The 21258-nt window shown below is 38.4% G+C and overlaps 1 long non-coding RNA gene and 1 other non-coding gene across 2 annotated transcripts; both read right to left on the minus strand.

Moving 5' to 3' along the window:
• Positions 1-1047: 1047 nt before the first annotated feature.
• Positions 1048-13203, minus strand: LOC123603345. Its single transcript, XR_006714850.1, has 3 exons — positions 13101-13203; positions 3806-3809; positions 1048-1059 (listed from the first exon to the last, which is right to left on the minus strand). It is a non-coding gene; the product is annotated as an uncharacterized LOC123603345 (long non-coding RNA).
• On the minus strand, positions 13093-13199 carry LOC123581631. Its single transcript, XR_006703876.1, has one exon. It is a non-coding gene; the product is annotated as a U6 spliceosomal RNA (small nuclear RNA).
• Positions 13204-21258: the final 8055 nt, after the last annotated feature.

A 21258-nucleotide genomic window follows, 5' to 3' on the forward strand; every position in this document is an offset into this window, starting at 1 on the left:
TTTAAACCAAGTGTGTCTACCAAATGTATGCTAAATGTATTAGATAAATCTATTTTATTTATTTTTTCATGTTTATTTATTTTGAGAGAGAGAGAGAGAGAGAGAGACGCAGGGAGGGAGGAAAGGAGGGGCAGAGAGAGAGAGGGAATTCCAAGCAGGTTCTATGCTGTCAGTGCAGAGGCTGATGCCAGGCTCGATCCCACAAACTGTGAGATCGTGACCTGAACTGAAAGCAAGAGTCAGACTCTTAACCAACTGAACTACCCAGGTGCCCCTGGATAAATAGATTTTTAAAAAAAGTTTTAATTATTATTTCCCAGTGAGAATGGTAGGGATGGCATGGCTATTGAATCACAGAAAATTCTATAGATCACCCCTCCCCTAAATGTTCTCATCTTTGCAAAATTAAACAGTTATTTAAAAATGTTTAAAAGTTCAAATGTGAGTTACAGTTAAGCATTATCACATAGTGCGTGGAATTCTAGTTATTCCTAAAATGCACTCTGATGGCAAAAAGAAGGCAGTATCAAGGTCTCCATCCAAGAAGATTCCATCACTGTGACAGCCTATCACACTTGAGGAGGATCTCACCTATTGTCCTAGCTACTTTCACATCCTTGACTTTCACACCTCCTCCTCTGGTCTGACACCCCTGTTTCTGGTCCAGGAGAGAATAGACCAGGCCACATGCACATATCTGCAGAAATGTCACAGCCTTGAGTATTTTATGTGTGGACCAAGTCCTCCTAACCAGAAACCCTTGATATATAAAATCACTATGTTTTTGCATCATCAGATATATCAGTAAAGTGACTGAGATGAAGTTGCTACTTTTCACATCCTCTGATCATCTTAGCAGTGACCATGTGTCCTACCTCACAGAGAGCTGCAGTAAAGAGGTGTTTAACCAGCTCACTACTCCTTTTTCTTCTCATCTCAAGAGTTTGCTCCTTCACTGAAAGTTATTATTTTTGATTCAAAAGTGGATCCCCTTTTCTCTCTTGCAGTATTTTGTTCCATGGATTGTGGTTTTTTTGTTTTTTGTTTTTTTTTTTTAAACTACATTTTAGGGGCACCTGGGTGGCTCAGTCAGTTAAATGTTCAACTTCAGCTCAGGTTGTGATGTCATGGTTCATGAATTTGACCCCTACATCAGGCTCTGCTGTCAGCTTGGAGCCTGCTTTGGATCCTCTGTCTTCCTCTCTCTCTGCCCCTCCCCTGCTCACACTCCAAAATAAATAAACATTAAAAAAATTGTGTTTCAGTATCAACCTACTTCCTTCTATAAAACAGATTTCATCTCACTACTGTAAAAAATATGAATAAAATACTTTTCCTCAACTCTGCATTCCCCTCACAGCTGGCTAACCTGTTCCTCCACCCCAACCCTCTGGTTCACAGCTGAGCTTCACAGAAGAATGGTCTTCGATCTCTGGTTACTTTTCTTTATGTTCCATTTTCTCTTCAGTCTCCAGCTTCCTCCCTTTTAGCTCAGTTTCTCACACTTCTCTGGCAAGACTCATCAAAGACTTTCCTATTTCCAGATCCCTTGGTCCTTTTAGTTCTTACCTTATTTAAATTATCTATTGTGCTTCTGCCATGGATCCTTCCTTCTTTACTCTCCTTGTTTCCAGAAAATTTCTCTGACCACTCCTTCTTTGTCTTCTTTACTGCTGCCTGCTATTTAAATGTTGAAATTTCTTTTTTATTATTCTACAATATTTTCCTAGGAATTAGTATGTGTGTATAACCCCTAGATCTGTATGTCCTTCCCTGCCTTTTGTTTTCTTTTTTAAATATTTATTTATTTATTTTTGAAAGAGAGAGAGAGAGAGCACACATGTACAGGTGGGGGAGGGGAAGAAAGAAAGAGAGGGAGACACAGAATCTGAAGCAGGCTTCGGGCTCTGAGCTGTCAGCACAGAGCCCGATGTGGGGCCTGAACCCACGAACTGTGAGATCATGATCTGAGTTGAAGTCAGATGCTTAGCCTACCGTGCCACCCAGGCACCCCTTCCCTGCATTTTCTATAACTATCCTGTATTTTTCACCACATATCCAGTTGCCTGTTCACTCTCTTTCTCCATCTTGCATCCCCAGATCAATAAAGCTCAACATGTCCTAAGCAGAGATCCTTTATCTCAAAACTTCATCCTCAGTCTCTTTTCCTTGTGTTAACAAATGTCCCTGCTATTTCTATGCCAAATGGTTTCTTGCCTCTGTGTTTTTATCTGTTCTCTTCCCTCCATTGAGATTATACTTTTGTCCCACTTGCCTAGGAATACTTAACCATCTTCAAGTTTGAGAATTGCCTGTGTCATGAAGCATTACCAGCCTGACCTGGTAAAAGTTACCACTGACCACTGCCTCCTAACCCTTAGAGAGATGTGTAGAACCGCACGTGTACTACCGAACTGTGAAGAAGTAGCATGTTTCAGGGAGAGGGAAGAGCATGGGAAGAAAGCCCTCAGATAAGAAGGAACGTGGGGCTTTTGAAGGAACACAAGAGCTCAGTGTGGCTGGAGCACTAAGTCAGAGAGTCAGTGGCATAAAAAAACAATTGAACAAGGTAAAGTCTTAATCAGGCAGAGCTTTGAGGGCTATGGTAAAAATGTTTGCGTTGTATCCTAACTACCAGGGAAACCAAGAACTTCTCTAAGACTGAAAGTGGCAGGATCCAAATTGGGTTTTAAAATGATCTCTAAGGCTGCAGTGTAAATAGATTTTAGGGAAGCAGGATTATTAAAGAGGCAGCTAGAAAGTCATTATAGTAATTGAGCTGAAAAACAATAGTCACTTAGCCTGGGATGGTAATAGGAATGATAGAGAATAGTCAATATTTTTAACAAATTCTCACTAGCAGACAAATGAGACTGTGTTGCTCGATTAAACTAATAATCTGTTTCAGGATGTTCCATGGTCATTACTGGCTGCATCCTGTGACCATCTGGAGACCAGAATGACCAGCCAAACCCTGTGTCTTTGCACACACACAAAAACAACTTTTACAAAATTCATTGGCATGTTCCTCAAAGTTTGCTGTGTTCTTTGAACTCTCCTGACCTTGGGAAAATGCTTTGCCCACAGAAAACTTTTTCAGCCAATTGAGTTTGGACTCTTTTTAAAGGTCACATGGACTCATGTATTAAAAATACTATTTTGTACATTTCTATTTCCTTTGTTGGCTCCAGATACTAAATTTCTCTAGAGCTGACAAAGAATAAACGGAGATCAATGAAGAAAATGAATTTTAGGGAGCACAGTGTCTAGTCTAGCTCTTAATTCAAAGCTACAGGCCTAGTTGCAAAGACATTTCATTATTACATCAGTTATGCAATGTTATTCCATAAATATTTATTGAGAACTGATTGTGATCTCAGATTCATGCTAGGTGTTATGGATGACAATGCTATTGCCCTCCAAGGAACTCACTGTTAGACTATCAGAGACTTTCTGTTAATAATTCAGCAATTTATATGCCCCCGCCCAAGATAGCTCGATTTTTAAAATATCATATGAGAAAGAGGAGTACAGCGTTATTTACTACTATCTTTATATAATCAAAGTCAAAGGAAAAAACCCAGACCATTTTCTAATGGATTTAAATACCATATATTGTAAATCTGGTTAACTGAATTCATCTGAATTGGCTATCTTCCTACTATCTAACCCATATCTGCTAAATTGGTACCAGTTTTCTCTTAGTATATTTCTACAGTGGATCTAAAATGATTTCTTACATTCCTTTTATAATATAGTAACTATATGAACTATATATAGTAACTATAAAAAGTAAATATGAAACATATCTACATGGGAACATAAATTCCCTGTGACCACCTTTAGATATTTTAAAAGAAATTCTCACTAAGAATGTGGATCTCCAAAATAAGGAAAGAAAGCCATCTTATGGCACTGCACTGTTGAAAAGCGTCCTATCGCCAGGATTTTTATGGATGATTCAGTTTGTTCCTTAAAATCAGGTTCTCTAACAGCAACCCCATCTGACTATGGGGGAAGTTACCATTTCTATTAGCCAAACTTCTAGGAAGATATTTTCTTAATTATTTATACTAAGTTGAAACATACTTGAATGCTTTTAATGCTTATTAAACTAGGTACCAACGCGTAACATTTTTTTTTTTTTTTATGCCAGGTTTGTGTGTGTATCGTCTCTGTTTCTAATTTCAGTGGTTACTGTGAAATCTCAAGTAGAATCCTGAAAACTTCCAACCACTGGTCCTTCTCTACCAATCTTTCTGTTAATGAATTCATTCATTTATTCAGCAAATATTCATTATTTATCATGTGCCAGTCAGAGATAGGACCTAGGAGTGGAAATAAAAATGAACAAACAGAAAAGGCCTTGCCTTCATTGCAGTGAATGGAAGTAGTATAAGAACAGTGAGAAGAAAGCATAGTGGGACATATGGTGATAAGTGCATGAAGAAAAAATAATTCAGGAAAGGTGATACTGGTGTATTGATTAATAATAAAATGGTAGTTACAAGAATAGATTCTATTATCATCTGGATATCATAGTGGCTTCACATATTTGAATATACATCTGTTTGTTACTTGTAAATATTTCTAATAGGTAGGATGCCCTGTGGGTTCACATAATATTCAAAATAATTGGTTCTATGTTTTGTATATCATGAAGTTACATGTTGAAGCTGAGCTATAATAACAATGAGTTTTTGTTTGTAGAGTTCTGTGGAACTCAACTGGGTCAGATTATAACATTTTAGAACTTTGTTTCCATTGCTCTGAAGTGGAAACTGGCTTAAGTTGATTCTACAAAGTAGAGAATACAGTAAACTGGTCCCTGCCTGTGTATGTGCATTTGCTTTCCAGGGTACATCAGCTCACACCGTACATTTGAAGTTTTTTTGACCCTCCACCTGAGGTTTGGCTGAGGTTCTAAGGGAAGACTTTTTGTTTCAAATTAGGATAACCTGGAGCAGACTAGAGCCAAGGTACTTGATTAGAGACTCATTTGATTATATTACATATCCTTTTTATCAATACACTAGATTCCTCGGGACTTCCCATAACTTAAAATGCTTAGTAGGCTGCTTCCAAATTTTCCAAAACTAATTGATCTCACAAAAGATGAAAATACTCAACTGCGTGACATTTTGAATACCATTTTCCAATTCTAAATCTGACTAGCACCTCTAAACTCCAGTTCCAAACTCCATTGCCTTTCTACAATCCATGGTTCCTTTTCTTCCCCCTCAACTCCCTATTCAATAGTGACGTGCTGGTAAACATTTAATAGCTGGTTCTCCAGGATAAAAAGACCTGACTTAGAGTGTTTTTCCATTTCTGTGCTAGAAGTACTCCTGCCTTAGCTGATTTTGAACTATCACTATGACATCATTGAAAATGGAGTTACAAAGACATGCTCACAGCTGATTCTCAGGAGAGAGAACGTGCTCACACACCAGCGGGGGAGGGATACAGAGGGAGAGACAATCCTAAGCAGGCTCCACACTGCCCTGTCAGCACGGAGCCCAACGTAGGGCTGGATCCTACGAATGGTGAGATCATGACCTGAGCCAAAATCAAGAGTCAGACATTTAACCGACTGCGCCACCCATCCATTCTTAAATTGATTACCCCCCATCCATTCTTAATCAATTAAAAAAAAAAAAAACTACTGGTTTTCATTGAGAGGTAAAGGCTTTATGAAATTTTGTTCTTGGCATCCTAGCACAGAAATACTAGCCAGTTGACTATCAGTTGGCCAGCACATGATTAACATAAAAACTATTATAAACATCTCAATATTTAATTATAATGATGTTGGGTTGTTTTCATCGTTGAAGGACAAAAGTGTGTTTGTCTTGAAGATAACTCAAAATGAGCTATTTTGAAATTTTATACAAAATCTCCAATAACAAGTGTTAGCAGAAATAGCAACATTTTAAACTTCCAAAAGATTACATAATACATTAAAAGTTCCATTTTATGCTTGTAAATTACACATGAAATTACACAATTTTTTGTCATTGCACAGATATGCATGACCTTCCAACTGTAGTCCCTGTACACGCCTGGGAGAGAATAAATGGCTGACCATGTGTTTTGAGTAAGCATCACTGATAGAGCAGCATGCAAACACAAGTAACATACAGAATGTTGTTGCATGTGCTAAGCTGGCAATGAAGAAATTATTCAGAAAAGATTTGTTAAGCAATTATCACACTTATTAGAAATATACAAGATGTTTTCATTTCAACTATTAATTACCTGAACTATGAATCAGAGGTAGACCAAAACCCAGTGTGTGTAATGTTCCATCACATTTTTAGACAGGCATTAATATGTGTAATTATTTCCATCTATACATCTCCTATACACTTATCTGCAAAATGGAAAAAAAAATTCTTCATTGAACTTTATTGGCCTGCCACCTGCAAAATTTTTAAATGATTTTCTCACAAAGTAGCCACAATTGTTCATCAAAGTCACTAGTTTAAGACTCTTACTGGTCTTATCTCAAAGGAAACTGAGCTTAATAGTAATAATAATGCTTTTCATTTTAAAGATGTTTGCTCTAGTGATTCTAGAATTATTAGAATTATCCCCATTTTACATAAGGAAAGAAAGAAAGCTTGTGACCTGTGACTAGTTAGAACTGAAATGCAAATTTTTTTAAAATTTTTACTATAAATGCAAAGCATTTTCTAAGCACTTGTTGGAAAACCACATATATTTCAGATTCTATTTTCTAGAGCCTTTCCCCCCCCTCCCCAACTTTAAGGTTGTAATAAGAAGTGTCCTCTGAATGCTCTTCTTTTGTCTTCTTAAGTCTTGATGTTTTGAAGATTTCCACTTCTTACATTATATTTAATTTCTAGTAGAACTCTTACCTTTTCTCCGTCTGTGTCTTAGTCACAGTCGGCCTTTTGCATTTTCATGTAAATGATAGACTTGCTTTATCAAGTTGTACACACACACACACACACACACACACACATGAATTGGAATGGGAGGTGGAAAAGTGTGCTAGAGAAAGAGAATAGGAAGAGATTTGGGGTGATTTTGTTGGGGTATGTGTCAAGCACAGTGGCCAAAAGGTTGACACCTACAAATTTGTGTTCAGCTAAGTTGTATCAGGCAAAAGCAAGAAAAATAAAAAATAGATCCCCCCCCCCCATTTTCTTCTCATAAGTTCAGTTCTTCTATAAGGTTGTTTCTCTGTAGCAGCTAACTACGCTACCACGTCTCCAAAGATGGTGATCCCATTCCCTACCACTTGGGGTCATTGAAAAAGAGACCAACACTAGAGTTAGGATTTCCTCATTCAGTGGAAAAATCCATGGTTAGCACCATGTCATTTTAAGGCTGTATGGTAGAGGAATGCAATTGAATAATATTGGCTGGGAAAAGGAACAATCCACGTGGCTTTTTAATTCTTTCTGATGAGACATTAGACTCTAAATGACCAGATTTCCAGAGATTTCCATTTTAGGGACTGTCAATCAGGAGCAGCATTGAGGAGCTAAATGTGTGCATGTCTGGACTCCACGGCTGCTAAAAATGTTCCAGCTGCCAAACAGGGAGTGAGTGTTTCGTCAGCATGCAGCTGAGGGGTAAATGAGGACAGCCAGGCTGGGTACACTCTCACGGTTGCCTGTGTACGTTCGCCTCATGCCATGCGCCTCCTTTCCCACCGGGCAGCTCCATCTTTCTCTCCTTTATGCTTAACAAGTATTCATACATTGAGATTTCAAAGTAACTTCTTTGTGTGTATTTAGGTGTTTTATGTGTCTTTTTGAGATAAAACTTGTTATGTTTAGAGATCATTTCTGGTTTCCTTAAAATGCAAGTGATCTGATTCATGATAATGTGACATATGGAAGAGGGCCATGAATGTAGAACAAGGCGTTGGCTAATTTCCGCCACTCGGGGCAAGTGCATGGCAGACTATGATCTAATTCTAGAGGGTATACAGTTTCAGATTTAACAGCTTAATAGAAGTGAAAAAAGATAAACTTGAGGACCCATTTGGTGTAGAAATTCTTACTTAAGACCGTCCCTCAACAACAACAAAAATCTCTCAATGAGATAACTAAGAAAAAGGGAAAGTAGTAAAGACACTTGCTACCCTTGACATTAACTCTGAATGAGGGTAGGAAGTCTTGATAATATTTAACCTCAAGCTAGCCCTCAACCTGAGTTTAGGGTCAGAATTGATAGTCTGTATACGGCTCAAAATGCCCGAACAGAATTTACATTAATGTGGTCCTGGGTTGGCAGAGTTCCTGGGAAGAATGGATAGAAGACAATGTAGATGTTTTAAATCTAAGTCCCAAACTTCTCACAAATAAATTTCCAAGGAACAGATGTACAGAATGAAAAAACCTCAAAACAGGACAAACAATCCACTATGAGTAGGAGAAACAAAAACAAGAAAACAAAGTATCACCACCACGACAAAATCAAAGGCCATAGATACTGAAATTATAGGTTTTAATATATGATAATAAGCATGTTTAATATGTTTAAAGAATTACTTTTAAAGAACTAAATAGAGGGACGCCTAGGTGGCTCAGTCGGTTAAGCGTCCCAACTTCGGCTCAGGTCATGATCTCACAGTTGATGAGTTCGAGCCCCGAGTCGGGCTCTGTGCTGACAGCCCAGAGCCTGGAGCTGCTTCACATTCTGTGTCTCTCTCTCTCTGCCCCTTCCCAGCTCACACTCTGTCACTCTCTCTCTCAGAAATAAATAAGCATTAAAAAAAATTAAAGAAAAAAGAACTAAATAGAAATCCTAGAAATAAGATATAATAATTAAAATAGAAGCTCCACATACAATTTAAAAAGTTTATAGACAAAGCTGAAGAGTGAAGTAGTAGGCTAGATGATTAAAGAAATTTTCCAGAACACTGCACAGTGATACATACATTAAAACTGCTATTAGAAGATATTTGTGTTTCTACTTGTATATAAATATATTAATATATATTTAAGTGTAAGTGAAAGTATTCTAGGACTGTAAAAGACAGAAATCTTCACATTCAGGTACATAAGGAACTCTAAGCAAGATCAGTGAAATCCACACCTAAACCTGTCATAGTTAAACTGTAGAACACCAAGAACAAAAATCAAAGTTTATTAACAAGAACAAAAAGAATGGGAAGCCTGAACAGGAATCTGAAACTAGATGGGTTTAGCAGAACTCAAGAAGCTTCCTACTTTAAAACAATAGTAGAGAAGGTAGAAAAACCAACCCAATATATACTTCAAAATCCACGAACAGCTCAGCAATGGCAGTGTCTGATAATTTTGGAAATGGGAATAAAGTTGGGCCTAATAAAGGAGGATTGACTCAATGTTGATGAATTAGATACCCAAAGCCTTGTAACTCCATATACCAGGATTGCCATTTTTCTCCGTCAGCAGAGCACTGGAATTGTATCCCCCAGAGAGGATAGACCACAGTGTTTTCTTGACTAGAGGGCTCAGCGCATAGTTGAGGGTAGAGGTGGCCACCACAATGAAAACTGATTAAATGAAATGTTTACATACTGGCTGTGGAAATACCACCATCCTTCCATCAGCCCCCTTGGCTCTGAAACATTAGCAGTTAGGTTTTACTGGCAACGAAGGAGAAAGGAAGAATGTCTCCTGGGGAATTTTCCTGCTCTCCCAAAGGCATCCATATGCACAGATGTCAGGGGTTTCCCAATGAAATGGTTTAACCAGAACACCTTGAAATAAGCTTGTGGCCAACAGGCCCCATGCATGGATATGGAACTCCAAACATCTTTTTATTTTTAATAATTTTTTTAATGTTTACTTTTTAGAGAGAGAGACAGAGTATGAGTGGGGGGAGAGGCAGAGAGACAGACACACACAGAATCTGAAGCAGGCTCCAGGCTCTGAGCCGTCAGCACAGAGCCTGAGGCGGGGCTCGAACTCACGAACTGTGAGATCATGACCTGAGCCGGAGTCTAACGCTTAACCGACTGAGCCACCCAGGCGCCCCTCCAAACATCTTTTTAATGCTCCACTCTTAAATGAGAGCTCACAGCCAGGGATCACTACGAGATACTGAGGAATATCAGATCTGAAAACAAAGAAACAGAAAAAATAATTTTACTTTTTTACTTTTTTAAGTTTATTTGAGAGAGAAAGTGCAAGTCAAGGAGGGGCAGAGAGAGAGGGCAGAGAGAGAATTCCAAGCAGGCTCTACATTGTCAGTGCAGAGTCTGATGCGGGGCTTGACCACACGAACCCTGAGATCATGACCTGAGGTGAAGTCAGATGCTTAACCTACTGAGCTATCTAGGCAGTCATCAGAAAAAAGCATTTTCAGAGAAACAGCCATGCAAAGAGAAGAAAAACACACTTTTATTTTATATGTTCAGAGACATAAATAAGATAGTGCAGCCATAAAAAAATAAGATGCTTTATTGAAAGGATAGGAAAAAGCTGTGTAAGAAAAACAATCCAGTTTTTCTCTTCTGAGCCTTTCTCCTTTACTACTCACATAGAACACTTGTCTCTGTCACTTCTGACACTTCTAAGTCACTAGATGTATGCAGATTTCCCCCCAAACTGAGCAATTCACCATGACACCAGCTGGGGGTCCTGCAATTTAACTCAGTTCTGACACTATCTACCCGGAGAGAGTATCAGATCCAACAGGTTAAGGATCTGATACACCCCCCCCCCCACCCACTTCAGATGCCCACCACAGGTAGTGGGTCCCCAAGTTACCCACAACTTCTGTCAGATTTGGCTACAAATTGGAGGTTCCCATGACCCCCTCCTCAGGTTTGATTAATTTGCTAGAGCTGCTCACAGAACTCAGGGAAACACTTACTTACGTTTAGCAGTTTATTAAAAGATCGAATAAAGGATACAGATAAAGAACCAGATGAAGAGAGACATAGGATGAGGTCTGGGAGGGTTCTCAGAGCAGGAGCTTCTGTCCCTTGAAACTGTGGGGTTTATCACCCTCCTGGTGTGGATGTACTCACTGTCCTGGAAGTTTTCTGAATCTCCATATTATTGGGATTTTATGGAGGCTTCCTCATGTAGACATGATCAATTATTACCTCCGTTTCCATCCTCCCTCCCCTCTAGAAAAGTGGGAGCGGGGCTGAAAATTCCAAGTTTCTACACTTGATCTGAGCTCAAAGGCTGAGAAGCAATGACAATTCGAAGCTTCTAATCATTGCTTGGTATTTCTGGTGACCAAACCCCATCCAGGAGCCCACCTAGAGTCACGTCATTAGAAAAAAAGATGCTCCTACTACTCTTATCAATTAGGAAATTACAAGGGTTTTAGCAGTTCTGTACCCGGAACCAGGGGGAAAGACCAATGTATATATTTTCTGTTATCTCACAGGAGCCACTGAAAATTGTAAACACATAGAAATTAGAAGGGCTTACATGTAGAATTAAGAAAATCTTTGAGGAAGTAGAGCAAAAAGGCAAAGAGATAAAAAATAAGAGAAAATAAAATAAAGTGAAGACACAAGCTCATCACATGCAAATTTCAAGTAAGAGTAGGGAATATAGACAAACATCAAAAAATATAACCCAATAATATTTCATAGAGCAGGAAAGTTCAGGAATTTCCAGATTGAAAGGGTTCACAGAGTGCTTGATAACGTGGATAAAAATAAACCTACCACAAGATGCATCATTGTGAAATTTCAAAACACTAGGAGCAAAGAGCTTCAACAGAGGGTAAAGTCAGCACAGTGCCTTCAGAATTCTGAGTAAAATTATTTCCAACTTCGAGCTCTGTATTCAAACTATCAACATTAGACCAACAGAGAGGGTGTTGAGGTAGGAGTGATGCTTTATTTTTCAGATTTGCTGGAGGGTGTATGAGTATTCATTTTATTATTCTTTAAGCCACATAGGTATGTTCTATATGCTGTTTAAACTCTAATATATCACATCATTAAAAAAAACCCAAAAGATCAGCAAGCAAAACTGCAAATTTGCTTGTAAAACGTTAGCAAACAAAATGTTAGAACTTGATGGAGTTGAATGATGGGTACATGTATGTTCTGCTAGTCTATATACCTTTTTGCATACTTAATGTATATTATAAAATATTTTAAGAAAAAATTTTAGAAGTCTGGGTGGAAAGGTGGTATGGCAGAAGAGAATGAGTGACAGCATGCTACAAGATCATTCTCTTTCTCTAGAATGATAAAAAGTGTTCTCCATGGTGGGCTCTGATCCCTACCAACTTATTTTACCATTTTTATACTTAAAATACTAAGCAGGTGGTCTCAATGAGTAGTCCATTCCACTTATAAACAGCTATATGAGCTTTTCCTTAAAAAAAAAAAAAAATTTTTTTAATGTTTATCTTTAAGAGAGAGAGAGAGAGAGAATGTGAGCAGGGGATGGGCCGAAAGAGAGGGAGAAATAGAATCTGAAGCAGGCTCCAGGGTCTGAGCTGTTAGAGGGTCTCGAACTCACCAACTGTGAGATGATGACCTGAGCCAAAGTTGGATGCTCAACCAACTGAGCCACCCAGGTGCCCCCCACAACGTGACCTTTTCTGTCAAATTATAGACCTCTTGGCTTGTTACAAATACCGTAAAAAATGTATGTTGATGTCTTTCTTTTTTAGGTATTATTAGAAATAGGCTGGCTATCACAACTCCATCAATACTGTCTTATGGTTTATTACCTTTTGCAGGCTTTGGGTTCAGACCAGTTGGGCTGTTACCACTTACTAGTATTGTCTTAAGTAAAGTTTCTATCTTCTTTTTCAGTTTCCTCATTAGTATACTGGGAATAATAATAGTGTCTAACTTGTAGGGGTTTTGTGAAACTTAATGTTAGCTATTGTCATTATCACTATTTGCTAACGGTAGGGTTGTATTGTCATAAACTAAAAGTGGTCATCATAGTCCTAACCCTGATAAAGAAATACAGAATGAACATTTTTACTTGTAAGCTTAGATATAAATGTAGCCACACTGCAGAGTTATTAATAAAAGAATTCTAAAGGAAATATAAATACGGTAACACTAAAGATCAGTAGAGAGCACTACTAAGAGCATCTCTGAACTATGAAGCTGTTTGTTTTATTTGTATATATTTATACACAGAACACTTCATGAATTTGCATGTCAGCCTTGCATAGGGGCCATGCTAATCTTCTCTGAATTGTTCCAGTTTTAGTATATGTGCTGCTGAAGTGAGCATGTGTTCGTTACTTTTGAAATCCTGCTGGTATTTTTTTTCCAAGAAAAACTTTTGATCCTTATTATAATGCAAAATATTTGACGTACAGCTAAGGACTTTTAGTTTGGTAAATATATATATACACACATATATATACATTACCAAAAAAAAAGAGGGGGAAATGAAGACAGCCTCGCCCCCTTAGAAAATCAAAACTGTATGGCTAAAGTCTCAAACAGCAGTAAAGTATCCTAAATACTAAATTTTGTATAGTCAATCATTACCTCACTTAACAGGTTGCGTAGGTCACAATACTCATCAAAAATAATATTAAATCCAACATTTAAAAGATCAGCTGAACTATATAAAAACATGTTTGTGATTTTAAAGATGCCATAAGTTCATTTTGTCTCACTTTTGATTAATATATTAATTTCTGCTTTTTGAGTATCAGTATAAAATCCCTGAATTAACTCTAAAATCATAATGCTATTATCCCTTAGACAATTTTAAACTTGAAAACTTGGTTTATATAATGTCTCCTCAACCCAGAGGCATCACTTATTCTTGTCCTTTCTAGCCTGTAAAATTCTAGGACTTTTTGCGTTTGAACTGTGCTACAGTACAGAAGCAAATATAAAATGCATTACAGTTTTTCTCAGCCTCTTTGTTTGCGGAACCTCTTTGCCATTCTCCATCATGACAATGAAATAAAACTTGACTCCACCCCTAGGTAAAGTGGTGAGTCAGGAGAGCAAAAAGAGTAGCAACATCCTCTTGAGCAAGACATTGGTTCTTACTGGAGCTGTTGAGAAAAAGATTCTTTACCTGCTGAGGTTTCTAAACTGCTGATATGTCAGTTTGGAGCTGCTTAGAGCCTGCTTTCTGGGAGTACTTGCCTGAGAATGAAGGCAACTCTGAAGCCAGCAGAGCAGATCAGAGGAGGGGATTATTTTTAATGATAACGTTTGACTCTATCAGAAATCGGTCCAACCATGAACTTCCCACTTTTGCCAGTAAAGAAACGAAGATTAGGGGCGCCTGGGTGGCTCAGTCGGTTGGGCGTCCGACTTCAGCTCAGGTCACGATCTCGCGGTCCGTGAGTTCAAGCCCCGCGTCGGGCTCTGGGCTGATGGCTCAGAGCCTGGAGCCTGCATCCAGTTCTGTGTCTCCCTCTCTCTCTGCCCCTCCCCCGTTCATGCTCTGTCTCTGTCTCAAAAATAAATAAACGTTAAAAAATAAACACTATTAAAAAGAAACGAAGATTAAGGAAAATGAAAGGTTATGCAGGAAAGAAAAATTATCAAATGCTACATGGCTCAGCTGTGACTAGCTTTTATATTGTCATAATAATGTAAACAATGAATATTGATTTAACCAAAATTGCTATATAATTATATGTGGTAGATGTGAGGATGAGAAGAGGGATAGATATGAAGGGGTAATGGCAAAGCAATACTGAATCCACATCTACCTTGTTAGGAAGTCAATAGATAATGCCCACTTCTGCAAAATCAAGAAGCAGCACTATAAATATATTATCCAGAAATATGGCCTGAAATTACCCTTCTCCCCCCCACCCCCCAAACACTGGTTTAGAAATCTTTGCCCTGGGCACTTGGTAGTCCCTTTTAATGTGCAAACTCATATCTTTCAATGCAAAGTGTTCTTGATTTACTTATTTGATTATTTTTCTTCTATCCATTTCCTCTTAACTCCCTTTCTTCAATTACTTGGATAGTGGGCTTCCTGGACTGTTCCTCTAGTTCTCTGATTTCTGAATCTTCTCTCTTGCGATCCTCTCATTGTCTTCTTGCTCTACTTCCAGAGAGATTTCCTTAACTATGTTTCAGCCTTTTATTATTTGTTTCGAAAAGTTTCTGCTCTCACAATTTGAACTTTTAGAAGCTCTTTTTTTGTTAATCGTTTTAGACAGATGATAGGTAATCATGCGGTTCTAATGCTGTGGATACAGTTATACTCTCTCGTCTGTTTGTAATAGATATGAAAGATAGTGTTTCTATTTTCTTCCCTCCCCTCCATTCATCTCTTCAGTGTTGCTTCTGTCTGCTCCTTTCCATCTTTGTCTCCACTTAGAGGCTTTCCTCAGAATGACCTTTGGTTTTCTAAGAGTGGGGAGATTGGACAGCTATGGGAAGCTCTGAGTACCTCTGGGTATAGTACATTGAAGGGGGCTTTGCCCTTGTTGGTGAGTTGGGTGGTCTCTTTCATTGAAGGAACACTAATGTCAGAATTTTTACGTTTTCTTGGATCAGATTCCTGATAGGTGACTTTGCCATTCCTAGGCCTTGGAGGTAGAGGCTGGAAGCAGGCATTACAGGAACCAAGTGCAGGAAGAGAACACAGCCATTCTGAGAGCACCATATGTTAAAGTTCACTGAGTTCCACTCTTTGTAGCATGGCTCCCCTAACTTCGATTTTTGCCTAGTGTCCTCTATTTCAAAGATCCTTTCTAGAATAAACCTGCCATGTTCTGTCTACCTGCACAGTGGGTCCATTATACAGAGTAGGTGAATAGTTCTGGGGTGGTGGTGGTGGGGAAGATGTCTGACTGCACCCTACAAACACTTCCCACTCATTCTTCTGTTGATAGCCTTACAGGTACCACAGTTCAGAAATAACTGTTGCCAACAATTTGGAGGCTTTAGGTAATCAGAAACATAAATTAATTTCTTACTTTTACCCACAGTTGCTTTCTAAAGTTTTAACAGGTAGTTATTACTCTTATGTCTGCTTTTCAGTTTCTAAGACTTTCTTGTATTGACTTTTCTGCCCTCTTTGGCCTTATGAGGTTATTCTTTTTATTTTCCTTTTTAAAATTTTTTAATGTTTATTTTTGAGAGGGAGGGAAAGTGACAGAGAATGATGAGTGGGGGAGGGACAGAGAGAGGGAGACACAGAATCCGAAGCAGGCTCCAGGCTCCGAGCTGTCAGCACAGAGCCTGATGCGGGGCCCGAACCCGCGAACTGTGAGATCATGACCTGAGCCAAAGTCAGACGGTTATCTGACTGAGCCACCCAGGCACCCTTGAGGTTATTCTTTTTAAATTGCTTTTCTGTCATTTTGATGAGATTATAGAAAGGAAGCATACACAAGTACAAGAATTTTACCCTTTATTTTTACCTAGAAGTCTTCATTTTTCATTATCTTAGCTATTACAGCAGGGACTCTAAAGCTATAGGTGTTAGGTTTATATGAAATATCTAAAGATAGGTATCTTTTAAAATGGTTTAGATTGAGCGGATTTAGGCAAACCATGGAAACTCCTATTTGGGTCTCACAATTTTACTCAGCTGTTACTAACTTCTCTAGAAGTTTTTACACTTTTAAAACTGACTCAGAAAAAGCTCTCTTCCATTTTCCAGGTCCTAAAACTGAATTATTCTACATGTAATGGCTCCATATTTTGAATTCAATAGAAGATTGTTTCACTGAGACGTAGTCTACTTTACTTTTACATCTATTTTCACCAAAATATTTTGTCTATGTTTAGTAAATTGCTTTTTCATGCCATATAAACAATGAGTAAGTTCTAAAAACTGTATTTTCCTGGGGCGCCTGGGTGGTTGAGTGTCCAACTCTTAATTTTGGCTCAGGTCATGATCTCGCGGTTCGTGAGTTCGAGTCCCGTGTTGGGCTCTGTGCTGCCAGCTCAGAGCCTAGAGCCAGCTTCGGATTCTGTATCTCCCTCACTCTCTGCCCCTCCCCCACTCATGCTCTGTCTCTGTCTCTCTGTCTCTCTCTCTCTGTCAAAAATAAATAAATAAACATTTAAAAAATTTAAAAAAAAGAAATTAAAATTACACCCTAGGAATAGTTCTTCTTTAATTCTCCTCAAAATTAGGTAAAAAGCTTTCTGTATAAAATTTTAAACTATGCAGTCTTAAATATTTAATAAAATAACAAGTACATCATATCAAGTAAACAAGAGTCTTGCTAGACATCTTAGCTTGGTAAACAAGGCTCCCAGAATTAGTGAACAATCTAGTTCTTAATCTTTCCAAATGCACTGTTGTGTTTATGAGTGACAAGTTACCATTATGGTCTAATTACTGGTGCTTGCTCTAGACATATGCAAAATATTTACAGTGTAATAAAAGAATCCACACAACCCAAATGCTTTGGTAGAGTTAAATTCTATAGCTCTCTCTTCTCCATTTTTATTTTTTATTTTAGGGGAAATGTAATTATCATATAGTCAGCATCAAAGAACTAAAAATTACAGTTTCCAAACCTGCTTTGTTTAAATGTGTTTGCAAATATTCTTTCTTTGTGAATTTCTAAACCATCCCCTTCAACACCCTACCTGCAATAGACATATATAGTTGAACAGATTTTGCTATTGAAAAATATACGAAAAGGAAATTCACACATCTATAGTAGCATTAGATGTTTGAAAATACTTAGAGTGGAAATTGATTCTTGTAAGTTAGTTCTGTTTTGCTGGCCTATCATTTGGTGGACCTTACTAAATCTGTGAACATCTTGTAAAATGTCTTATAGTCATCCATCAGTGTTTCAGTACATATATCTTGGGTATCAGAGGTACTGGAATTTGATGTCTTTAATGAAAATACACAGAGAGGCACCTGCATGGCTCAGTCGGTTGAGCATCTGACTGTTTTGGCTCGGGTCATGATCCTAGGGTTATGGGATTGAGCCCTGCATCAGGCTCTGTGCTGAGTGTAGAGTCTGCTTGGAATTCTCTCTCTCCCTCCCTCTGCCCGTCTCCCCAGCTTGCATGCAGCCGAGTGCTTGCTTGCTCTCTCTCGCTCTCAAAAAAACAAACAAACAAAAAAGTTTGTTAAACAATAAAAAAATAAAATAGGCAGAAAAGATTGGCAGTCCTGGATAGGAGTCAACAGTTGATCATAGAGTGTATCTGAGCTAGACTTTGAATCAGCAGACCGATCGTAGTCGCTGATGCATTGGATTTGACCCAAAGGGTTCATATATTTATCTAGAGTTAAAATTTATTACCTATGGAATAGTAGGATTAATAGTTGCTCATCTCCTATTTCATAGGATTGCTGTGATTCTCATTTTACTTTACTATTATTTTCTAAACCTCAAGAGGAGTATTTTTATATTAGATTCTATATATAGAATTTTAAAGTGTTACAAATTGGCACTACAATATGTATATTACATTTTTTTTCCATAAAATTACATTTATTTGAGGCAGACACATTGGGCTATTTAGATTGAGGATAATTTGGGTGATTAAAGCAGTTTGGCTTTGCCAGGGACCATGAGTTTCAACTTAGTTTCTTACTGGTTTTTAACCACACAAACTGCATCCCCCCCCCCCTTCTTTCTTCTTTAGACAGATTATTTCCTGTACTTGGAGGAAGAATGGATGTGGAATTAGATCGGCCTAATTAGATTTGACTCTTCTTTCACCAGGACACTTTCAATCCTTTGGGAATATCGTCAGCTTTGCCTTGAGAATACGTCCAGAGTCGCACCACTTTTCTCCAGCTGCACTGCTACCACACTGCTCTAGTCTTCGGTCTGGGCAATTACAGTGACCTCCTAACTGGCCTGCCTGCTTTCATGCTTGCATCCTATAGTCTATTTTTCACATCAAAGTAAGCCTATATAAGCGATCTATGTAAGAGAAGTTGTGTCCCTTTAGTGCTCAGAATCCTCCAGTGATTCCTCATTTCATTCATTCCAAAGTTCATTGGCCTACAAAGCCCTCCATGAACTGACTGAGCTCCCTGCCTTTCTGACCTGTTTACCTATTTTCTGTCTCTCTCACCCCACTGCGAACCCCTTGGCCCCTTTGATATTCCTCCAACCCACCAAGGAATACCCTTTTGCATGTGCTGTTATTTCTGCCTTCTGAATGCTGTTCTCTCAGATATTTTCATGGCATTCTCCTTTACTTCCTTCAGGTTTCGGCTCACAATAGTCTAGGAAGCCTTTTCTTACCATCATCTGTAAATAGCACCATAACATCTACTTGCCCTTTTTTTTTGTTGTTTTTTGGTTTTTTTTTTTTTTTACTTTTCTCTGTAACACTTATTCGCAATGAATACATTATACGGTTGACCTTTGAACAACATGGGTTTGAACTATGTGAGTCCATACATATGTGGATTTTTTTGCAAATATAAGACAGTACTGTAAATGCATTTTCCTTATGATTTTCTTAATATTTTATTTTCTCTAGATTATTATAAGAATACAGTATATAATACATAAAAAAATATGTATTAGTTGTTTATGTTATCAGTAAGGCTTCTGGTCAACTGTAGGTTATTAGTAGTTAAGTTTTGGTGGTGGGAGGGTCAAAGTTATACTCAGATTTTCTTTTTTTTTTTAATTAAAAAAAATTTTTTTTAAGGTTTATTTATTTTTGACACAGAGAGAGACAGAGCATGAACGGGGGAGGGTCAGAGAGAGGGAGACACAGAATCTGAAACAGGTCTGAGCTGGCAGTACAGAGCCCGATGCGGGGCTCGAACTCACGGACTGCGAAATCATGACCTGAGCCGAAGTCGGCCACTTAACCGACTGAGCCACCCAGGTGCCCCTATACTCAGATTTTCAACTGCACTGGGGGTTGGTGCCTTTAACCCCCACATTGTTCAGGGGTCAGCTGTATTACTAGTGGGTTTTCAAAATGATACAACCACTCTAGAAAGTAGCTTGTAATTTCTTAAAAGCTTAAATATGTACTTAACATACAACCCAGGTATTTGCTTTTAGATATTTTCCCAGGAGAAATGAATACTGCACAAAAACTTATGAGTAAAGCTGCCATGGGTATGCGTATATTACAGCCCCTAAGTGAAAACAATCCAAATGTCCATCAATATGAAAATGGATAAACAAATGGCATTATAGCCATAAAATGGAATAGTACTCAGGGGAAAGAAAGAACTAGTTATAGATACATACAACATTGATGAACCTCAAAAAGCTTATGCTAAGTAAAAAAGCCAGACCCCAAAAGCATACATACTATTTTCAGAATATTCTTGAAAAAGCAGAACTAACCTATCATGATAGAAATCAGATCAACTGCCTGAGGTTGGGAGTGGAGGGGAAACTGACTGAAAAGGGCATTAAGGAGACTTTGGTTGGGGGGAGGGTGCTCTGTATCTTGTAGTCATGGAATTCTCACTAAGTATACGTATTTGTTAAGACTGTACACTTAGAATGGATGCATTTCATTATATGTAAAGCTATAATTCAATATAGGGTTCATTTTTAAAAAGGTGGCTTCATAAGAGAAAGAATGTGGGGCACCTGGGTGGCTCAGTCCATTAAAATCCTACTCTTTATTCAGCTCAGGTCAGGATCTCATAGTTTGTGAGTCTGAGCCCCACATCGGGCTCTGTGCTGACAGTGTGGAGCCTGCTTGGGATTCTCTCTCTCCCTCTCTCTCTGCCCCTCCCTGCTCACACTGTCTCTCAAAAGGAAACTTTTTTTTTTTTTTTAAGAAAAATAATGTAACCCATGGTGGAAAATGTATTTTAATTTTTTTTAATGTTTATTCATTTTCTTGAGAGAGAAAGAGACAGACAGAATGCGAGTGGGGGAGGGGCAGAGAAAGAGGGAGACACAGAATCTGAAGCAGGCTCCAGGCTCTGAGCTGACAGTACAGAGGCTGATGCTGGGCCTGAACTCATGGACAGCAGATTCATGACCTGAGCTGAAGTTGGACGCTCAACTAACTGAGCCACTCAAGTGCCCCATAAATTACAGATATGAGAAAATTGGGGGAATCTTAGGGCCCACCATTGAAAAATCTCATGTTTTTGTTCAGATATAACTCCACTGTGTGTTATAACTTGAAATGTCTGGTAAAAAGCATCCTGGTTAGCATGATAAGAAAGGTTAAGAAGTCACCATGAAATCCAAACTCTGTAATTTCTCTTAAGCTTCTGAGCTGGTGCAGAAGCTCTGGCCTTCATGAACATCAAGTAGTGTCCTAGAGATGCCATCATCACAAAAAAACAAAACCCAAAGGGCTGGGGAGGTGGTGAAAGGGATGAGTGGTGGTGCTAATACCAATCTGGCTCCTTTGCTACAGACTCTTGTTCT

The sequence above is a fragment of the Leopardus geoffroyi genome, chromosome A1 (genome assembly GCF_018350155.1).
Source record: "Leopardus geoffroyi isolate Oge1 chromosome A1, O.geoffroyi_Oge1_pat1.0, whole genome shotgun sequence".
Lineage (NCBI taxonomy): Eukaryota > Metazoa > Chordata > Mammalia > Carnivora > Felidae > Leopardus > Leopardus geoffroyi.